Source organism: Silene latifolia, chromosome 3 (genome assembly GCF_048544455.1).
Source record: "Silene latifolia isolate original U9 population chromosome 3, ASM4854445v1, whole genome shotgun sequence".
NCBI lineage: Eukaryota > Viridiplantae > Streptophyta > Magnoliopsida > Caryophyllales > Caryophyllaceae > Silene > Silene latifolia.
Genome location: NC_133528.1, coordinates 133,835,782 through 133,851,945, shown reverse-complemented (window position 1 = coordinate 133,851,945; position 16,164 = coordinate 133,835,782). Strand labels below are relative to the sequence as shown.

Genomic DNA, 16,164 nt, shown 5'->3' with positions numbered 1-16,164 from the left:
TTGCTTGCAAATTTTATAAGGCATGACACTAACGCTTGCTCCTAAATCACATAAAGCATTGTCAATATTTAAAGGGTCTATAGTACAAGGAATAGAAAAACTCCCTGGATCCGTAAGCTTAGGTGGAGAATTGGCTTGTAACGCGGCGTAACATTCATGAGTGAACGCGACAGTCTCCACTTCATCAAAAGACCGCTTCTTTGACAAAATTTCATTTAAGAACTTAGCATAAGCCGGCACTTGAGCTACCAATTCAGTAAATGGCACTATCACTTAAAGATTCTTTACTACCTCCATGAACCTTCTAAACTGTTGTTCAAGTTTGGTTTTCTGCAATCTTTGGGGAAAAGGAGTTGAATTTTAATTGGCTCGGCTTCTTTTGCATTAGGAGTACGTTTAGAAACATCAACGTCAGTTACAGAGGTGCCTTGATCGAGCCCAGTAGTTAATCGATCGAGGAACCTATTTTTATCCATTGTCGTAGCTGAAACACTGTCAGAAGAGGTGCCTCGATCGAGCCCGGTGTGCACTCGATCGAGTAAGGAAGATCCTCGATCGAGCCCGTGTCTACTCGATCTAGGAACCTGGCTTTTCCTCGCTTTTTCTTCTTTCCTCTCAACCCGTGTTTGATCTTTGCAATTTTCTTTCTCGTCATCACTTAGCCCCAAATTCCCCAATCCCTTAGGATGCATGTAGGGAACCTCATCTTCATTAGTGGGCATGTCCGGACCCTTATAAGAAGTACCGCTCCTCAAAGTAAGAGAATTAACGTGCTCATGTGCTTGTTTCCCTTGAGGAGGAAGGTCGGACTGTTTTGAAAGATTTTGAGCGGCCATTTGAGCAACTTGAGTATCCAACATCTTGTTATGAGCCACCATTTGCTTTTGTTGCATCATCAAAGTTTGTTGCAATAGAGCTTTTAACTCCGACACCTCATTACTTGGAACTTGAGGAGGAGGTTGAAATTGTTGAAAACCTCCTTGATTTGGCCTTTGATAACCTCCTTGTGGTTGATTACCACGGTATGGAGGAATAATATATGGATTTTGTTAAGGAGCTTGAGCATAAGCATTCGGACTCCTTTCAGTGAAGAAGTTAGAATATGGAGTACCTTGCATGAAAGACTGAAAGGCATGAACTTGCTCAATAGTACTCATACACTTGGCCGTAGTGTGGCCATCTATACCACATCTCTCGCAGGACACTTCTTGTTGAACCATATGAACCATCTCTTGCTTACCCAAAGACTGAGTAGTCTTCAATTCAGCTATTTGAGCCAATATAGTCTCAAACTGTGCCGCAACCGCACTATCTGAGCCACTTCCTCTCTTACTTCCTCTGGGGTTACCATACTCAGCTGTGTGAGTAGCTATCTGATCAATCAACTTCCAAGCATTACTGTCATTAGTGTTATCTTGGAATCTCCCATTAGCAGCAGAATCAAGTAAAGCTCTATGATCATCATACAACCCGTTGTAAAACTGGTTGCAAAGGAACCAAATCTCAAAACCATGGTGAGGGACGGAGCGAACTAATCTTTTGAAACGGATCCAAGCTTCATTAAAATCCTCAGTAGGACCCTGTTTAAAACTTGTAATCTGACTTCTCAATGCATTAGTTTTCTGTGGTGGAAAATACCTTTTGTAGAATGCAAGTGCTAGAGAAGTCCAGTTGGTAATTGCGTCGGTCTCCATATCCAAGTCCTTTAACCACTCAGCTGCATCGTCTCTCAAAGAGAAAGGAAATAAAGTTTGCTTGACCTGATCTTAAGACACCCCAGCTGCCAAAGGAATAGAACAACAATAAGTAACAAATTTCTCCATATGCTTTGCGGGGTCCTCTACTGCTTTTCCTCCAAATAAATTCCTCTCTATCAAACTTATGTAATAAGGCTTGATCTCAAAAGTTCCCTTATCAGCGGTAGGGAGCTTGAAGCCTTTAGGAATAGAATCAATCGTGGGTTCGGAGTGACTTGCTAATGTAGGTATCTTTGGTGTTGTAGAAGTCACAAATGCATAAATAAGTGTGTCCTCTTCTAAGGACGAGTCTACTGCGAAAGTATACCGCTCGTAGTCAAGTGTACTCAAGTCTTCCACTTGACTTACTTCTCTTTGAAATTTTCGTCTCGGGATCAATCGGTAGGATCTCTAACCTGTTAGACCTGGGCATACACGAAAACAACAAGAAAAGATAAAATTGTCTCAAGGAACTGAAGTTCCCTGAAACAAAAGACAAAAATAAACAGAAACAAACAGAACAATTGTTGCCTCCCCGGCAACGGCGCCAAATTTGATAAGGTTATTTTAAGTCGTATCACCTTAATCAAAATAAATCCTAGCTTAGTACTAACAAAATAGCTAGCGGTAAGTCAGGGTCGAATCCACAGGGAGGCGGTGATTATCTAGTTTGCTTATATTTAAATCTGTCCTAAAGTAACCAATTATGGGGGTTTTGATTGTTTGTATGCTAACAGCTAATTGCGAGTAATTAAAAGACAAATAACAATAATATTAAAGAGTCTAGGGATTCGGGTTCACTAGGTAGTCATCAAAGGGTGGAATTTAATTCATTGATTGAGCAATTTATATTGTTGAAAGTCATATGATCAGTCGATTCAATATTTCTTTTAGATCTAACTTAACATGCGATCGCTATCATTAAATTATCTCTATTCAATTATCGTGGACTATACTAGTCTTAACCCGGTCGGTGATAATCCTAGTTTATGTAAGACTAATTAATCAATTCTGATCAGTAATTAACTAATTAGAAATAATACGATAATCAAACAACAATTAAAAGCAATTTAACAATCAACTCATAATAATCCCTTTTTCTAACAACCTAGATCTCCTTTCACCCTAGATTAAAGGCTTAGCTACTCATACTAATAACAATAACAACAATAACGATATAATAAAGCATAATTAAGAACATAAAAGATGAACAAGTAAGTAATTGAAATAATAATTATTGAAAGATTAGAACAATACCGTAAAATAGCAATGTTTAGATCTGGAAGGAAGAACGATAAATAAACTAAACTAAGTATTTGAGAGAGTTTTCTAAGGTAGCTATACTAAACTACTGAAATAAAAGCATAAAAATAACCTAGAGAACGAGTTTAGGTATTTATAGTAGTCATAACCAACTTAAGGAAATTTGCGGAATATTATGAAAACAAATGGTTCCTCGATCGAGCCTAGGTGCACTCGATCGAGGCACCAATTCCCAGATACCCCAACTCTCGACATTGCAAAGTTTATTGATTAGGTTGGTTCCTCGATCGAGCCCAAGGTGTACTCGATCGAGCATGAAGTTCCTCGATCGAGCCTCACTGTACTCGATCGAGGCACCAACTTCCTGCTTCGCGCACTGAACTTCAAACGGCCTTCATTTCTTCGTTTCTTGTCAGAAACAAGCGATTTTTGCGGCGTTGGAAAGCTAAGAAGATAAGATTTCACCTCCAATTGGAATCACTTGAAAATCAGTTGTAGAACTCGAGATATGGCTCTTCAAAATAGGCACTTGTAATAAGAAGCTCTTTTCTTCGTGTTTTCTTCTTAACTTCTCTTCCTTCATTCTTATGGATTCTCGTGTCATACTTCGTGTATCCCTTCATGCCCACTCCGTGATGCTCATTTCATTCCTTTGCTCTTCAAATGCATCATTCCTGCATTAAACATCAAAAGACGGAAGTATCGACATTCTAACATAAAAGGCATGTAAATGACATAATTTAGCACGAAATCGTATCAAAAGCAATTAAGGGGAGGCATAAATATGTATATAATTATGACTCATCAGATTGCCTCACTTCGAGTTTAGCTTCCGCTGTTATGATTTTAGCTGTTTTGGTTTCAGTTGTATTGAGATTCATATACACTTTCTTTTGCTTTGGTTTTCAGACAATATAATCGTTTAACTTTATAGTTTAATAAATGTTTTGGAATGGTTACTTTTGATATACTAGCCTCGGGTAACCGAGATGGTAACAGCTTCTCATGCTAGGGTGGTCCTTGATAAGGCACCCTGGTATGTAAGGGTGTTACAAATTGGTATAATAGCGACGATTCTGGAACCTAAAACCAATGAACCTAAAGAACATAGAGAGTTTAAATAAAATAAACCTAGGTAGGAGTTGTTTGGATCTACCGCAAAGACTTAGGAGAGGTCTCGAAGTCGCATTGAGGACCTTACAATTTCGAGTCGGTGAACATGGGGGTGTCTTGGGAGTCGTTTTGTGTCGTACTTGTAACCATAATTTTTGTGAAGTTGTTGGATAAAATGAGAAAGTGAAGTGTGTATCTTCAACATGGTAGTATTTGAACATGATGTATGATTTATTACTTGGCTTTGGAAGGGTAGTAATATGTTGGAAGTATCGTATGCATGTTTAAGTATGTTTTCCGTAATTAGATAGCTCGTTTTGGCATGACTCGGCCGAGCAAGGCGGGTACTCGACCGAGTTGGGGATTGCTCGGCCGAGTAACCAAGCACTTGATCGAGCGTTCATTTGTGTGTACGAAGCAGTAGCTACTGGTTGTGATCACTTGGCCGAGTAAGAGGGGTACTCGACCGAGTGAGGCATACTCGACCGAGTAACATGTATACTCGACCGAGTATGTTTTATGTGTTTTTGAGGTTGGCTACTTGTGTGGAATACTCGGTCGAGTAGTCTCATTACTCGAACGAGTAGTCCTTACTCGACCAAGTATTTCACAGTACTCTGCCGAGTACTTCTTTGGAGGAGAGTTTGTTTATTATGACCCGTAGGCTATGTGCTTACGTTTCCTTGGTTATATCAGTTCAAAATGCCGCCAAAGAGGTCAGCTGCTTACATTTAAGATACCGAGATGACTGTGGATGAGATTGCCCGTATGATTGAGCAGCAAGATGCGCTCATGGAGGCACTCAAGAAAGTGGGAAAGGGCAGTGAGAAACCGGTGGACGCATCCCAACTAAGCACCACCATTTCTTTTCTTCCACCCCCCTACTTATGAGAGCACCGGTGAGCCAAAGTTGCTCGATAATTGGCATCACAAGATATAGAGTCTTCTAGACGTCGTGAAGTGTTCGGCGGAGATGGTGGTAGAATAGGTTGCGTTCTACCTAAGGGGTGAGGTTGGGGTCTAGTGGCAGAATGTAACAGAGGATGCTAGAGCAAACTACAAGGACCTGGGATACGATGCTATACCATGGGCAGGCTTCAAGAGCGCTATGAGGGATCATTTTATGTCGGAACATATCCGTCATAAGCTGAGGGCCGAGTTCGATTCTTTCACCATGGCTGATGATATGCCCGTCACTGAGTACTATCACCGGTTCCTAGAGTTGTCAAGCTACGCAGAGGACATGCAGTTGGGTCAATGAGGTTTAGCTCTTCGTTCTGAAAAGGGGTTGGCACCTAAGATCATGGTAGACTACCAGCTGGGGTACTTACTGACCTGAAAGAAGTATATGCACGAGCAAGGCATGCTGAGAGGTTAGTGGAGTTGACCAAGTAGGATAAGGAAATGAATGATGAAAAGAGAAAGGCGGAGAGTGAGGGTGACAACCAGTCGGGCCACAAGAAGGGCAATCACGGTCAGGCTAGGGCTTTTTCTAGAGGGTCTGGGTATGCCGGGGGGGTCTCGGGCTTGGGGAAGAGGAGGTGGTCGGAGTACTAGTGACAACTCCAACCTTACATGTTTCAACTGTGGCGGAGTGGGTTATAAGAGGCATGAGTGCACCAGTTCTAGAGGAGGAGGAGGTTTTCCGGGGACTTATCAGGGGAACTTTTCGCTGGATCTTAGCCAAAGTTTTGTTATTACCAAGCCATCTGGGTTGTGGGGCAGTCGTGGAAGGCAGAACAACAATAATGACGGCTATAACCACAACAATAGAGGGTCCTATCAGCGTCCGAACAACAATGTGACTCAGAACTCGGCAGCTAAGCCGACTACTTCGACTACCACAGTCCAGGGTGGAGGTAAAAAAATAAGTGCGAAGCTCTTTATGATGGGCAAGCAGGAGGCAGAGAACGATGCCCATGTTGTTATCGATACCTTTCTTGTTCATAATACACCATCTTTTGTCCTGTTTGATTCGGGGGCAACCCACTCTTTTGTGTTTAGGAGTCATGCCTTAGCGATGGGTTTGGGAGAGTATGACCTTGTAAAAGAAAGTTTGTTTATACCTTATGAGAAGTTGGTGTCCTGTTCTAAGTTGTATAGAGATGTGTCCATGTTGGTGGGGGAGGTAGACTTACCGGTCAACTTGTTAGAGTTTCCTATGGATGGGTTTATGGTCATTGTCGGGATGGACAGGTTAGGCAAGTATGATGCTAAGATAGATTGCAGAAAAAAGAGGGCGTCTTTAAAGGGGCATAAGGGAGTTAAGGTATCATGTAGATGGTTCGTGGTGAGACCTAAGCTTAAGTTTGTAGCGGTAATGACTCTAAAGTCAAGTTTGAGGAAGAGGTGTCCTTTGATCCTTTGTCAAATGAGGGATATGCGTGTGGAGGAGTCGTCGGCATCTGGAAAAGTGATGGCTATGGGTTTAGCTAACAATTTATGTGAGGAAAACAATTGAAAATTATGAATCATATGATCTAAGGCTCCTGAATCAAGGATCCACCTAATACAATCTCTATCCTGAGGTAAAACAATGACAGTGGAAGCAAGTAGCATACCTAAAAAGCTTAGTCCAATAGAAGCAGGTGACTGCATCCTGAAAAGCTCCTTAGCCACATCATAGACAAAAGCAGGATCAGGTGCAGTAGATGATGCAGCTGCAGTAGCAGTAAGTGTACTGAAAGTGGATGCTTGAAACTGAGGAGGTGGAGGCTATTATATCTCACATCGAGTATCATGAACATAGTCAATGCTTTCCTTAACAATAGTAGCAATCCTTCTATTTCCACCAGTAGACTTTGAAGCATCTTTGCCTCGAGTTTGTTTGGGCTTCAAATGCTTGTTTGCAGACCAACAGTATTGAAGAGGATGTCCCCCTTTCTTGCAATAAGTGCACTAGTAGTTATGACGCTCATTCTTAGGCCTCTTTAAGTCATGTTTCCAGACATTGGAACCTCCTAAAAAATTCTGAGACTGAGGATAAGCTTGTGCAGCATTGAGAGCAATTTCTGGTTAAGTTGAAGAAGATCCTTCCTCTGTAATGCTTTCCTGAACTTCTGCCTGATGTACCTTTGCAAAAGCTTGATTAACAGTAGGTAAGGGATCCATGGCCAGTCTCCGACCTCTCAATTACTCATGCTTCTTGTTCAATCCCATAACAAAATCAATCAAATTGTGTGCATTGTCTCTGTCAACAACTTTCTTGAGAATAGAACATGTACACTTATATAATGCACCACATTCACACTCAGGTAAAGGATCTAATGCAAGCATATCCTCCCAAATTGAGTGGAGTTTAGCATAATACTTAGCAACACAAGCATCACCTTGAGAAATATGAATAACATCTGTGCAAAGCTGGTATAAAAAAGGTGCGTTAGACTAATTATACCTATCATTGAGCTCATCCCAAAGTTGTTTGCTGGAAGTAACATAAGATAAACCAGCAGCAATCGTATCAGAAACTGAATGTTGAATCCATCGCATGATTGTGTAATCAATACGAATCCAATCATTTTAATTAGCACGGGTTTAGCAGGTTTTGGAAAACCTCCATTGATGAACCTGGCTTATTCTTCGTAATCAGTGCAATGCGGATGTTACGAGACTAGTGGAGAAACAATTTTCCTGAAAAGAATTGCGAAATTATCTGAAGTAAAGCTTGATCTGAAATAGTCAAGTGAAGAGGATCTTTGTAGACTGGTGTGTAGACTGTATGAGGCATGATGATCAAGATTATGAGGAACAATTCAAGCGATTTGATGAATTTCTGCTTAAACGAAGCTAAAATGAAGAAATTAATCAAAGAATTGATGTATTTTTGTGATTTTGATTTAAATTCAAAAAAATTGAAAGAGAAAACGTAATATTTTGCGATATTTTGCAACTGAATTTGTGTAAAAACAATCGAGATAGTTTGGCTCAATGAGGAGTTGCAAGAATTACATATACATGTTCCCAAACCTATAAGATTATATTGTGACAATAAAACTGTAACACCCCGCTTACTAAGGAGCCTTAACAAGACCTTCCTTAATAAGCAAGGGCGTTACGACCTCGGTTGCTCGAGGTAAGTATATCAAAAGCACCATAAAAGAACAATTAATAATGTCTTTACAAATTACAGCGGAAACAAAAGAAGAGGAACTCAACCATGACAATATAAGAAAATACAACTGGTGAAAGTAGCTACTATCGACCAAAGACCGACTCTATGTCACGCGACATCTCCAACCCAGCAGCTACATTGAGACAACAACCATATCAACCTGAAAAGTCTCACTGCTTACCATTTGCTGGCAATATCAAACAGATCACGGCAGACACAGACAAAAAGAAGAAACACAACAACCACACCACACAAGTTCAATAACAGGATATACAGACCGTAAAATAAGGCAAGTCAACATAACGGTACAAACTCAAGACCACTGATTACCGAGCTCCACCACTCCAATCTCATAGTATCCAATGGTTCCCATCGCAACTGGTAACTTGCACCGCCAGTGGGAAACCGCAACCTTGCAACCTAAGCCTCGCTCATTGCATCGAGCGAACCCAGATCATTAATGTGCACATCCCACTTGTGATGGGAGCCACAAAGGGGTGAACATGGGGGTGAAGACCATCTCCCGATAATGGCTCCACAATCCAAACCAGTAATGCCAATAATTCCATCGTCACCATCTCAACACTGTAATTCAACTAACACAACAAGATACTCATACCAATGGCAATCATATAACACGATTAAACAAACAAGCATGAACTGAAACTGGGTAGGGAAATCCTCCCTTTTCGCTACTCCATAGAAATGCATCAATCACATCATGCCTAGCAAGAATCCACATCATACCCTACAATCAACAATCATGCCCAATCACTAGGCTATTTAATATTAACTAAACGATAATCAAATATCCACAAACTCACCTGGAAGAATAATCAGATGCCAATGGCCGCGACGACCTGACTAGATGACTCATGCATAAGCTATCTCCCTCTCGGATTATGGTTCAAGGTTAACTCATGATTGGGTAGTGAGAGATGAGAGAATTAAGAGAGGGAGAGAGTTAGGTTTATAAATGATAAAACACATCGCGGAAATGAGTTAAGTCGTAACCTCCGTGTTATATAATAACACGCTGTCCGACGCATACTCGGTCGAGTATGGAACATATTCGGCCGACTACACTGCAGTCGGTCGAGTACCGAAGCTACTTAGCCAGACCCTTACTAGGTCGAGCATTCAGTCAAGAATATGGTATAACTCCCTCTTCCATCTCTACTAAGGTCTCCCATGGTCAATAGCTCAGTCAACGGGTCCCTAACAGGGCGATATTACAGTCTTCTCCCCTTAGAAGGAACTTCGCCTCCTAAGTTATTCCCATACGCCAACGCCAACTGCAACGCAACAACACAGCTCGAAGCATCACGCAGTACTCAACACAATGATCAGATCATGATAACATATAACAACATGTATACCACACAGTCACTACACCGTAACCCAAAACAACTAACCACCACGACATGTATACCACAGAGCCACTATGCCATCACAAAAACAACTGTAAAACGAATGTTTGTCAAACAACTGCATTACCACCATGCTCTTAACTAAATTAGTTAGTAGCAAAAATTCGTAAGATTAATAGAAATTACCAGCTTAAAGAGATTTTTATTGTCGCAATGTTATCTACCCCTTTTAAAAGGAACTTTGTCCCAGAAGTTCACTCCCAAGTTATAACAAGGAAAAACATAAACACGTGAGTACTATAAGTAAGCCAAAGCAATTATCACACCTCATTGTCGCATATAACTACACAAGAAATTGATCCAAAGCAATTATGCTTAAAGATTGAATGGAGTTAATATGAGTTCTATAACAAATGTATGTATTAATATATAACAAATCAAAACACACAAAATAGTATCACATTGCTACCATGTTCCTATCCACACCAACTCACATTTTACATCCGTCTCAAATTCCAACCATGTTGTTGGACCCTCATGATAGCCTCATGCCAACACCACATCGCCGTGCCTCGGGCCCATATAAATCACACTAAGAAACCAACCTCAAAACTCAACAAAAGGTTATATAAACAAATAACAAAATCACGAGTATAAGTCACGGACGTTATCCGAGAGTACTCGGTCGAGTAACAGGAGTACTCGGTCGAGTATCCGGTACTTGGTCGAGTAGTCAGTACTCGGTCGAGCACTCCGAAGGCAAAATAACGTTTCCACCAATTGTCACTTACGAAAACTTCAACTTACCAGCTGCAATATGAATTCTAACCATCGAAAGGCATAAAAAAATAATGTCCCAAGCATAACATAGTCTACGATAAGTAAAGTCTTGGCCTTATGGCCATATTACATCCACACAAAAGAAATCGAAACGTCGAAAAGTAATCAAATCCACCATCAGAGGGGAGAAGACAGCTTACAACCAGCCCTGGAGGCCCAGTCATGGATGCAAAACCACCTAGGACAGGCCCAATCAGCCCTGATAAGGGAGTCTTCTGGAATCCACACCTCAGAATCAACAGGGATGATTCCTTTGTCTTTCAAGATTTTCTCAAACTCTGATTTGAGGCGTTTGGGGAAAGAGTGTTGATCATCAGGCTCTTTAGTTGGTTTGAATTCAAAGTTCTTGTGAAAGATGAAGACCATCTCAACAGCAGGAGCAGAAGATGGATTTTCAGAGGTTTCGGGTTTATTTTCAGAGGTTGTTTCAACAAGATTTGGGACGAATGGAGCGCTTGGAGCAGTAGCACCTCTGGTAGACATTATCTTAGTAACCATAATTATATTTTCTGGGGATTTATGGAAAAAGATTGAAGGTTGAAGATGAAAATTAAAGAAGAGTTTAAAGAATTTTAGAGAGTTGATCGGTTTTTTTGGTGAAGGTTAATTCAAGAAGTGGGGATTATTTATAGTCGATAAAAATTTAGGGTAGACTGTAACTTGCACGCAGTAATTGAAGCGGTTGTGCATTAAAAGAACACTTGTCACATTTAAATCAACTAGTTGTTTTACAATGATGGGCATGCTAAAATGTCCCAAAGAAGTTGCTTAATTAAAGAGGTAATTATCTCCTCATTTCTGGCCTAACCCGACGATAATGAGAAGATAAGGGGTAATTGTTGGGCCTGATATTTTACACCATCTTAAGGATTGATTCCTACCTTGGCCTGACTATCAGGACAGAACCGTCAGGGTAACTCAGGATTGACACCAGGTAAGAAGAGGGCAATGGTCAAGTGTAAAGATAATATTTGACCAAGTTAACGAGGAATATATGTGATAATTATCATATAAATTTTGTAATTAAGAGAAGAATTGTGGTGAAGATTATATCATAAAGATCAAGCATTAATCCGGGTAATTAAGAACAATTAAGGAGCATTAAACAGCGTCACCAAGAGAGAATATTACGCCATTATGAAGGAGATTATGCAGCCGTTTGAAGATGACTATATAAGGAGGCAGCCAATATCATTTGAAATATTACTCATATTATATATCCTCTCAAATCATAGTGAAATCCTCTCCTGTCTTGGTGCCCGTGGTTTTTTCCCATTTAAAGGTTTTCCACGTACAAATTCTATCGTCTTATTTGTTTTCTTTATTTGCTTTACGGTACACATATACTGTCCTGCCCTACAGTTATTATAAAGATAAAATTGAGCTAGTTAACCTGCAATCATTCTACCCTATATACCGTCCTGCCCTGCAGTTATTATAGAGATAAAATTGAGTTAGTTAACCCTGCAATCATTCTACCTGACCTGATTCAACCTTGCGCAATATCCACTTTATAAAAGCTTCAGGAAAATATGCTCTGTACCTAAGCACAATTAGATTTAACGTGGTTATACAATGTTCTTATATAGCCGATTGTATAATCTTCTTTGGAAAATGAGATGGCGACACCGGGTGTTATTCAAATTGAGTGACACCCAGGGTATTATTGTAATTTACTTATGTATTTTGTGCTCCCTCCATTAAAATTCGAAATTTAAAACTTATTAGTGCTAAAGGGTATTTTAGGAAATTAACATTCATTAATTAATTTAAGATAATAATAAATAAATAAAAATTGATAGATTTTGAGCGTTATTTGCGTGCGTTATTGATGGAGGTTTGTTAACAATACTTGTTCGTTGCTGCATTCAATCCTTCATTACTAATGATCTTTTATGGCCCTTAGCCCTATGACCATGATTTAACCTTTTATATTAAGAATAAATTATTCAATGAGTAGCATATAAAACACCTTGTTATTGTGGTACCGTCTTATGTGAGGTAGTGAGTAGTCGGAGCCCGGAGGTTCGAGTCTTGTTAACAAATTATATTTTAATTTTCGTTCGTACAATTAAACGTACTTTAACAACTATGAATCCAGTGAATAAAATTTTCTTAAGGTATTTGTCGTTTCAGGTCTGACAATAGAATTCTATGTTTTTTCTTTTTATAATTGGTGAACTAAGATAGGAAAAACATGAAGATGTGTTTGTTATGATATGTATTGTTTTAGGTTAGATATAGTTTTAATTATTATCTTATATATTTTATTTTATTAATATAATAAATTAGTTAATTACGGTTTTATCCCTAAGATATTGGCGAAAAACGAAAATTACTTTTTTATTTTTATTTTTTTACTAGGGTGTTACCGAAACTCGGTAACACCCGGTGTCGCCCTAGCACTTCCCATCCTTTTTTGCCCTAATTCGTCCTCCCCTTCTTTCAGTTGTTAATAGTTTTAAGTCTTTCCAAACAATGAAAGTAGACTTATTATTCGAGAAACCAACTTTAGCATGCAAAATAAAAGAATGTAAATGGCCTTTTTTTTGGACGGAATGAACACATTATATTAAAGACAAAGGGAGTTCAAATACATCACGGGAGAGGGTCGGGGCTTAGTGTCGTACAAGCCGAAATAAAATCCGAATTACAATAATGAATTACAAAAGAAGGGGCATGAGCCCAAACATAGGCTCCATTGCGAGAGATAATGTCTTTAAGAGCAAACTTAGCTATAGCATCCGCTACTTTGTTGGCGCTTCTTTTCTCAAATACAAGCTTCAAATGGGATGAGTCTTTTAATTGTTCCCTACACTCAATCAAAATGTTAGCAAAGGGGCCACAAGGTGAATGAAGACTCGTAATGGCATTGACCGCATTTAGACAATCCGAGGCAATTATAAATTTACTTGTTGACTGAGACGCAAAAAACAACCCTTCTCTAATCGCAAGCACCTCACAAATAAAGGGGGAAGGGGCAGCCAATCTAATGGTCCATCCTCTAACCCAAGACCCAATACTATTCCTAGTGACACACCCAATACTAGTAACGGAGGAAGAAGGAGAGAATGTCGCAACAACGTATTGAAACACCAGATAAAGCGGCAACAACGTATTGAAACACTTGCCATATGTTGAAAACCAAATTAATTGATTTGCACTTTCTCGTACAAGACTTCCACTCATATAAGTCCATATTCGTCATTATTATTCTTGATCTCCGATATTTATATTTATCTATGTATTTTAAGAGACGTAAAGACGGAATTGACGATCGACTTGTGTAATTAATTTATGAAACGTGGTAGTGCCAGTTAATCGCTAGGCTTGTATATATAGCTAAAGGGTAAAAGGGTTTCAAGTGCAATAATACGAATTTTTTTTGGAAGGGGCATAGAAATAGGAAACTTGATTACTTGTTAGAAAGTAATCTCTCTGTTTCAGTCAATAGTTTACACATGTCTTATTTCCCGCTTACAAAATATTCATTGGGATAGAAGGAGTACTCCGAATATTACTATTATTTGGACGATGATTCAAGACAACTAAATCGGCATTGCAATCCTACACTTAAGAGTACTGTAACTTTCATGGATCTTTGCCGGTCTATTTTGATTCACAAAATCTCATTAAAGACGGTACATATCCGTCTATAATTAAAGGCGGCCAAATACAATATCACATTCCTAATATGACAAGCAACAAGTGGGGTGATGGGGCAAAAAATGTTACCACTTTCAAGTTATTTGACTCGTCTTTAGCTATTGACAGATATATCCGTCTATAGCAAGACTAGTTGATTTGATTATATAGTTAAAATACAAAAATATTAAACAACATGTAATTAATGAAATAAGATGAATTTCAAAAATTTGGGATTATAGTTAAAATACTAAACTACTGTAATTAATGAAATGACATGAATTTCAAAATTTTGGGAGAAAACGGAAAAAAACCATTGAAACTTACCAAAATACCATCAATGGTACTGAAACCCTCTTAGCTCGCCAGCTCGGCTATGGACCAAACAGTTTAAAGTTTTAGGAACAAAACTAATACTAATATACTATGGAAAAAAAGATACTATGGAAAAAAAAGATGGATAATAATACGGCGTCACCGGTGGCGCCTAATTTCGACGCCACTTTCTCATGCAACCTATGTTATTGTGGTCCTCATCATATGTTTGTGATGTACTCATTACTATTGGGATCCCCCTTATTGCATGTGAGAGGGTGGCGCAGAAATGGGCGCCACCGGGTGGCGCTACCCGGTGGCCTCCAATCTCGGCGCCACCTTCTCACATGCAATAAGGGGGTCCCAATAGTAATGAGTACATCACAAACATGTGATGGGGACCACAATAATATAGGGTGCATATGAAAAGATGCGCCGAATCTCGTATGGCGCTGAAATTGGGCGCCACTCAGTAACGCCGTATGCCCGTATCATTATCCTTTTCTAAAAAGGACACATAGTCGATATCCGGGAGGATATCTCTATTAACGTTTTCATTTCTTTTATTTTTTTTTTATAAGTTGGATATCTACCATTGACAACAGTTGAACTGTATATAATCATTTCAATCTATCCTATGATGAGTTTGTTTGCATGGAAAAAAAGGTATATTAAATTCAATGTGAGATGTTTCTAACCACGTCATTAGCAAAGTACAACCACCATTAGGGAACCACATACTATATTCTTAATACCTTTTTCACTAAAAAGGAATATTAAATACAATGTGAGATGTTTCTAACCACGTCATTATCAAAGTACAACCACCATTACGGAACAAAGCGTTTTGCTTGTGACCGGCTAATCCCGTCATAAAATGAAGACCTCTCACAAAAAGGGAGAAGGGACAAGTTGGGGGCACCCCTCATGTGCTTCCCCACTCACCTCTCATGGGTATTTTGTGAGAGGAAATGGTATCCGTCACAAGCTTGTGACGGATATCGCCGTCTTCAATGAGATTTTGTGATTACGGAACCACATGAGAATGGATCCTCTCCATTTTACCCTTATTTTCCTTTATTTTTATGCATAAATTTAGAACCGTTAGATGTTGTCAATATGTAATCCGGGCCATTAGTAGGTATTTACCTCTCCATTTTTTTTAGGAAATTAAGAGAAAATGTGCTCGAATCACATATATTCTTACTACTTTTTAAATACAATGTGAGATCACGTCATTATCAAAGTACAACCACCATTAGGGAATCTGCATGTGATTGGATTCGAACCCGAGTTAATAAATGGAAAATCAAAGCCTTTACTATTGAACCAACAGATATTTATTGTACATTTGATGGAATAATATTTTCTCCCTCTGTTTCGTTTATTTGTTGTCATTTTCCATATTTGGGTGTCTCAATCATTTGTTGTCATTTCTAATTTAAGAATGAACTTGATGAACAATTTGATCATTAACACTCAATTTGTTTCAATTGTCATTTAGTAATTGGCTCATTTCTCTTTCCTTGGTTTTTGTGGCAAAACCAAATGACAACAATTGACCGGGACAAAAGGTGTACTTATCTACTAATCAGCAATAATTAGGTAGCAAAAATCAATCTTCTAAATCGTATTTTTATAGGGTAGCGACCGTCACCCTTTACTACCAGGTGGGTCCGCCCCTGATTACGGACTACTACATTGCTCATGCCCTTTGTGTCCCTATATATGGTTATAACTTCTAGTTTTTACGCAACGTTTTATGGTGCAA

At 39.1% G+C, this 16,164-nt stretch overlaps 1 non-coding gene across 1 annotated transcript; it reads left to right on the top strand.

Annotated features, from left to right (window-relative positions):
• The first annotated feature begins 1,506 nt into the window (after positions 1–1,506).
• On the top strand, positions 1,507–1,613 carry LOC141650361 (small nucleolar RNA R71). The gene has a single exon (XR_012546400.1). It is a non-coding gene; the product is annotated as a small nucleolar RNA R71 (small nucleolar RNA).
• The last annotated feature ends 14,551 nt before the right edge of the window (positions 1,614–16,164 follow it).